Source organism: Silene latifolia, chromosome 2 (assembly GCF_048544455.1).
Source record: "Silene latifolia isolate original U9 population chromosome 2, ASM4854445v1, whole genome shotgun sequence".
In the NCBI taxonomy this organism is placed as follows: Eukaryota; Viridiplantae; Streptophyta; class Magnoliopsida; order Caryophyllales; family Caryophyllaceae; genus Silene; species Silene latifolia.
The window spans coordinates 101,892,515-101,900,053 of record NC_133527.1 but is presented as its reverse complement, the minus strand read 5'-3'; the positions used below and the strand labels follow the sequence as shown (position 1 = coordinate 101,900,053).

The window sequence follows — 7,539 nt, the reverse complement described above, 5'->3', positions numbered from 1 at the left end:
TCTCCATCTTTGGAGTTTTGCACAATTTCTTCCTTATCACTAGCTTCCACAACTTCATCCTCAACTTGCTTCTTTGGTGCTTCATACCTTGTACCACTTCTCAAGTGAATGGCACTAACCGTTTCATGTCTTGGGGGATTACTTTGATGTGGTAATTGCCCCTTTTGTCTTTGTGAGCTTGAAGATGCTAGTTGAGTCAATTGGGTTTCCAACATCTTGGTGTGAGCTAGGATGTTGTTGATGGTGGTTTCCTTTGCTTTGCTATCTTTTTGCATTTGAGTGAAAAATTTTTGTTGATTCTTTTGCATTTGGAGGACCGCTTTTTGGACATCAAAACCTTGGTCATTTTGGTGATTGTATGGATTTTGATTTTGGTAACCTTGGTTTTGATTGTAAAAGGGTCTTTGATTTTGGTTTCTCATGGGTGGTGGAGTGTACGTTGTTTGAGGGTTTTAAACATTTTGGCTTTTGTATGAGAGATTTGGGTGAAACTTGGTGTTTTCATTGTAATAGTGGGAATAAGGGGTACCACTCTTGTATGCTAGGAAAGCATTCACTTGTTCATTTGTTCCCCTACATTCACTTTGGTCATGTCCCAAAGTTCCACAATTCTCACATATCCCACTTGGGATTGATGAAGATGCCGTCATGGCATTAACATGATGCTTTGGTGATTTTGAGACTTCTTCAAGTCTAGCCATAGCTTTTTCAAACTTCAAATTGATTGTATAAATATGAGCACTAAGTTGAGCACCCAATTGAGTAACGGAGTCCACTTCATGCTTTCCTCCTCTAGTAGCCTTGCAAGGTCTACTATATTGTGAGTTATGGACCGCCATTTCCTCAATTTTGTTCCATGTTTGATTGTCATCAACTTCGGTGAACATTCCATTTGATCCCATGTTGAGAATGTTCCTTGAATCTTCATATAAACCGTTCCAAAATTGTTGTACCAAGAACCATTCGCTAAGTCCATGGTGAGGACATGAGCGACAAATTCCTTTGAACCGCTCCCAAGCTTCATACAAAGATTCTTCATCCCTTTGCTTAAAACCTGTAATTTGAGCTCTTAGCATGTTAGTCTTTTCCGGTGGGTAGAATTTTTTGTAGAAAGCTAGAGCCAACTTCTTCCAAGAATCTATTCCGAGAGTGGCCTTATCAAGGCCCTTCAAACATTAATTCGCGGCGCCGATTAGAGAAAAAGGAAATAAGACCCATCGAATTTGGTCTTGAGTCACACCGGTTTGAGATATCGCATCACAATAGTCGCAAAAGGTTTCCATATGAGAATGAGGGTCTTCACTAGGCATCCCCCCAAATTGGCTCCTTTCGACTAATTGGATAAAGGCGGATTTGGCAATAAAATTTCCGGTTAGATGTTGTGGTGTAGGAGTACCATTGGGTAGGTTCTCCTCGGTGGGTATGGAATGTGACGAGAATTTAGGCATTGTAGGTTGATTTTGTAGGGTATTGTGTAATGGGTTCTCCTCTCCTTCTATTGCGAAAGGGTTGATGAACTCAATAGTTGGTTGAACAACTTCACTAATACCTCTCAAATTCCCCCTAGCAAATCTCCTATTGTTCGTCAAGGTTCTTTCAATTTCATGGTCAAAAGGTAACAAATCACCTTGTGACCTTCTAGACATGCAAAATCTCAAACAACTCGAAAACAATTAGAACAAACCTTGAGGAGTTTTACTTCCCCAAGGCGAAGAAAGACACAACTAATAACAATAAAAGGAAATCTAAATCAAGTAAGCACCGTCCCCGACAACGGCGCCATTTTTGATCGGTCCGTTTCGTGTTCACAATTTAAGGTGTGGTCGTTGGGTCACGTCCGAATCAAAACACAATTTATAACTTCACAAACAACTCTACAATTAGTAAAGAGGCAAGTAAAGGTCGGATCCCAAGGGACGGGTATTGAAACGAGATTTCTATTGCAACTAGTGGTGTCTTAGGGGTGTCACAAATTGGGTTGATGTAGAAGGTCACTAAACTAAAATATCAAAGGAAATAAACAAGCAAGATGAATTAAAGGGTTGTAAACAATTGATTAAAAAGCACTAAGGTGTCATGGGATCATAGGGGAATCATGGGAATTGATCATACAAACATGTTCTCAAATTATAAGCATGCAATTATTGTTGTGATGGATTGAGTTAGGTTATATCTTACAATCCTAGGAAAGTTTGGGTCCCTGAGCCGAATCGATTAGATTGTACAACACCTACAAGTCGACTTAATCTTCCCTACTCAACAACATGCATGGTCTAATGAGACTCGAGTTGGTTTATGTCTTACAAGTCTCATTGAAAAGATAGGTGATGGTAGTAAATGCAAGGATTCATAGGCTTAGCATTTCATCAAACATAACATGTGCATGAGTTGAGATCAAAACAAGCAAGCAAATAAAACATGAAAGCATATTAATTTAAGCATGAATCATTCCTCATGTTGGTTTCCCCTAATCACCCATTAACCCTAGCTAAGAGACTACTCACTCATATTCAAGTTGATCATGCTAGCAAGGTTGTCAATCATACCAACAAAATGAAACATGATGAATAAATGAAAGTAATTAACAATAATTAAAAAGGGATTAAGAGAATTATACCTACTAATGATTCCGATAATAAAGCAAAGATAAAAGAAGTACTTGATGCTTGATTGAGAGGTTGTCAATCTCCCAATAATAACCCAAATAATCTTCAATTACCCAAAATAAAGGATGAACAAAAGAGAGATTAAGGAAATAAAACTTGTATTAGAACTTGATTAATTGTTGATTACAAAACTAAAGAGAGATTTGATTGATATTAACTACTCTAATTATTGATAAGAAGAACATGCTCTTCTAATTAGACTAATGGGGTATTGATAGTGGAAATTAGGGGGATGCATTAGGGTTAACTAAGGGCTAAACTAGTAATTACACTTTTTAGATTGAGCAGGGAGGAGCCGGTATTTTTCGAAGGAAGGGCTTCTTTCTTTGTAGCTTGAAGAAGAGGAAATTGCGCTGTAGAGGAATCCGAGCGGATCAGGGTCGGGACGGGCGGATTCTGGCGATGGAACACGAGCGGATTCAAGAGAATCCGGGCGGATTGTGGTGGCTAAACCCGAGCATCTTGGTGGAAAACCGCACGGATTGTGCAGGTGGAGGACGGTCGGATTGTAGACAATCCGCACGGATTGTGCCTCAGCAAGACTTCTTCTTCTTTTCTCCCCTTTTCTTCATAAATTCCTCGGGGATTTCCTTGGGGAATCAAGGATCCTTTCTCAACATTGCTCATCTACTATCATATATACAAAGGCCTTCTAATCTTGTCTCTCCTTGATGCTTGGTCATTGAATTCGATTAATTTAGTCTCGTTTTGCCATGAAAATGGAAGATTCTTACTCCTTTTCTACCAAGGGATCAAAATCTCAAAGAATATGCAAAACAAAGAACTAAAGATAATAAATGACCCAAATATGCACTAAAAAGCATGGTAACAAGGCTAATTCGGGGGCTAAATAAGCGCTAATTATGGTCACATCAAAAACCAAAAACGAATTCCCTCCCAACTCTGATACAAGAGGACAAAGAGCCATCCATTTACTTGCATCATAATTCGTGATATACCAAGAACAATTATACAAGAGAACACCCCACGGGATTCTCCTCCTTTGCATTGACCATCCCAAAGCCAAAAAAGCATGGGAGAGGTCCACGACGGAGAATGTGGCCCTCACATGAGTGCAATGATGCTGACCCGAAAAATCATGCGGTTAGGCTACTATTGGACCACCATGGAAGCCGATTGCCGCAACTACATCAAACATTGCCACAATTGCCAAATCTTCGCCAACATACAACACATATATGTCATCCCTTTTATACACCATGACATCACCCTGGCCTTTCTCGACCTGGGGCATCGACATCATCGGGAAAGTCAACCCGATAGGCACCAAGGGGCATTGCTTCGTCCTCGTCGCCATCGACTACTTCAAATGGGTGGAAGCACATTCCCATGCAGTCTTGACCGCCAAACAAGTGGCCAAATTCATCCAAGACAACATCGTCTACAGATATAGGGTACCCCATAAAATCATCAGCGACCAAGGCTCTCACTTCCGGGTCGAAACACAAGCCTTGCTGGACAAATACATGATCAAACGACATCGATCATCCCCCTACCGTCCCCAAACCAACGGAGCGGTAGAGGCAGCAAATAAAACTCTTGTCACCATTATCAAGAAAATGCAAGATAACTACCGCGATTGGCCGAGCAAACTCCCATTCGCTCTCTGGGGATACCGAACCTCCATTCGAACACCGACAGGCACCACGCTCTTCTACCTAGCATACGGTATGGAGGCGGTTCAGCCGGTAGAGTTTGAGGTCCCATCTCTACGCATCCTACTGGAGAGTCAAGTTCTTGAGGCGGAATGGACCCGTCGAAGGTTCTAACAACTCACACTTCTGGACGAACGGCGACTCAACGCCTTGCACAACGTCCAGCTATACCAACGTCGTATACAACGGGCATTCAACAAAAAGGTTAAACCCAGGAACATCAAGGAAGACGACTTGGTCCTCAAGTCGGTTCGAGCACCATTACCCGTCGATCCAAGAGGAAATTCAAACCCAATTGGGCTGGGCCATACCTGGTCAAGAAAATACTTTCGGGGGGCGCAATGAGACTGAGTGAGCTAGACGCGGAGGATTTTACAAACCCGACCAACCTAGACCAACTCAATAAATACTACCCTTGAACCGTAGCAACCGACAACCTCACCCTAGTTTTACAACTAGCGACCACCTTAACCCTTTCAAGCCAAGTTCCTCAACGCGTTCTGATTTGAAATTGCATGTTTTATTGAGTCTAAGTTGCGGCACTTTGCCCGTTTCAAATGCTCTTTAATCTGTCAAAGGCAACATCCATTTGCACTCAAACCCAAATACGTATGGTTTGATTTCACCTTTTCAGGTGGATACGTACGCAGTCCTTTCTTATACAAGGAGGATACAACCACAAAACCCAAATAAATTCACAAAACATTTCGAACTACGATCATGGTTTGATTTCACCTTTTCAGGTGGATACGTAGGCAGTGCTTTCTTATACAAGGAGGATACAACCACAAAACCCAAATAAATTCACAAAACATTTCGAACTACGATCATGGTTTGATTTCACCTCTTTAGGTGGATACGTAGGCAGTCCTTTCTTACACAAGAAGGATACAATCATCCCCATAAAAAAAAATCCCCACATACAAAACATCACCCACATCAATTGTCAAAAAAAAAAGAGAAAGGAGAAAAAATTCCCTTTCCCACAAAAATACAAAAAGAAGCCTTTCTCCCTTCTCACAAAAATCCCATTTCCCAAGTGCAACATTTAGGATAATTCAAACCAAATTGCCTTTACAAAATGGATGGAAGAAACAAGCTCGACAAGTCTACAACTTGTCAAAGCTAAGGTGTCGACTAAGGCACCTCTCATAGTAAAACAAGCACAAAACACACAATACATAGCTAGTACAACATAATAATAACTCACAAACACTAATACAACATAATAATAAAAGGGGTAATGGAGATCTTCATTCTTCCATTCTACCTTTGCCTTTTCCCTCGGGCTACATCTCCCCTTGTTCTTCTTGTTGGCCAGCCTAGCATGAGTTTCCTCTACGGAACGGATCCTCAACGTATCTACAACGGCGACGACCTCCGGTCTCTTGCATGACCTCATATTCAGTCCAAACTGAGCCCATACACGACCCACTACATCTTTCAGACCCGAGCTTCTCCTCTTTGGTGGCCTCATCACATCCGGGCTAGCTCCATTAACAAAGTCCTCAAAGAAGGCACGGTTGGCCTTGCCAACCTCTCTATACTTCAAATCAACAACCTCGTCCTTACGATATTTGGACCTCTCCTCCAAGGTTTGAGTTCTTGACCACTTGACATAAACGGAAGTCACTCATGCCTTGGCAACGGGGTTCGGTACCTCCCAAAGCGGCCGAGTGGCCCACCACCTTTTGAAGACCTCCACGAGCTCGGAGTTTCGAAAAACACTCTATTGGACGAGAGTATCTTGAGCGGGCACCTATTGTTGGAGCCCCATTTGCCTCATGAGCCTCTCGGGATAAATGAAGGAACCAACCTTCAAACCCACTACCATCAAAGAGAAAGAACTAGCAACCGGAGCGGGCAACCCCGTGAAGGACCTCAAGTGCCACCAGGGCACTACTCACCGGATGTGAGGACCACCCTCCTCCACCAATCTTAAGGTCCAATAGGCCTCAGTGGATGCAAAACTATCTGAATACAACTTCTTCCTCATAGTAAGGTGACAGAAGGAACAAGAAGAAGAATCGGTCGGAGGCTCTACATACCTTAGCCTCTTCAATAGCCACACTTGGAGGATCCTTGGAGATCCAAACGAAGGAGCTTCTCCACAGGAGCCCTCCTTGTCCAAAGCTTGGATGATCTCACCAAGCACCAACCATGATGGATCCCTACCATGCTCCATTTGCTTAACCACATGCACGAGGGTCATGCTACCATAGCATTTTGGCCCCTCCTTCTTCAAAGCATTAACAAAGAGGTATGCGTGGACAATGCAAAAGGTAAGAGCCTTTCTCCTAGCCACCTCCGAGACATTGACATCAAACCGGTTTGAGAAAATGTTGATAAGAGCCAACATATCCACACCATGAGGAACAAGGAGAAAGTTGACTTGACTTGTTGACAAGCCCAACTTCGAACGGAACTTCTCCTTATAACACAACCGAGTCGGGGGAAGCACCGGAACACAACCCAGCCACCCACCGATGGAACCTACTTCTTCGGCAAGAGGACAAATTTCACCTTTCGGGAAAACGAAATCATGGTGTTTCGAATCCCAAAACCGAGAGCATGCTTCAAGAAATGAGGATTGTACCTTGACTTGACGAAGCACCAACAATTGACCAACTCCCATGACAACGAGTTGATACTTTTCGGGAAGTGACACATCCCAACACCAATACCGCAACCTATTCTCAAAAGAATCCATAAATATTTTTGTGGAAGAAGAAGAAAGGTTTTTTTTTTGTAGAGATGTTTTCGTGTTTCGGATGATGAAACAATGAAGCACAAACGTTCCTATTTATACAAACCAATCAACACCTTTTTTTTTTAAAAAAGGGGAAGCTGGTTTCTATCGCCAGGTGGCTCGCGCCTCCTTAGGTTGTTCCTCAGGATTCCCACCTTGAATTGTCCCTTTCAAGTTGTGTTTCTTCCTGACACCTCAAACCTCCTGCCGCAGGGCTCGCGCCTCTTCGGGCCTATCTAGGATGTTTTGTGTTTTCTCATACTCACATTTCTTTATTTTCGCGTTTTACGAAATCCGATACGGTTTCCATGACACAGCTTTAAACATACGGGTTTTTCTCTTTTTTTTTTAAGGGGGAAGGGCTAGTCGCCCCGATCCGCGACGGATCGTTTCCATGTCAGTCGAAATGCCGAAAATTTCTCGCTTTTTCACATTTTCCACAAAAAAC

At 42.6% G+C, this 7,539-nt stretch overlaps 1 non-coding gene across 1 annotated transcript; it reads left to right on the top strand.

Moving 5' to 3' along the window:
• The first annotated feature begins 969 nt into the window (after positions 1 to 969).
• On the top strand, positions 970 to 1,076 carry LOC141645651 (small nucleolar RNA R71). Its single transcript, XR_012545129.1, has one exon. It is a non-coding gene; the product is annotated as a small nucleolar RNA R71 (small nucleolar RNA).
• The last annotated feature ends 6,463 nt before the right edge of the window (positions 1,077 to 7,539 follow it).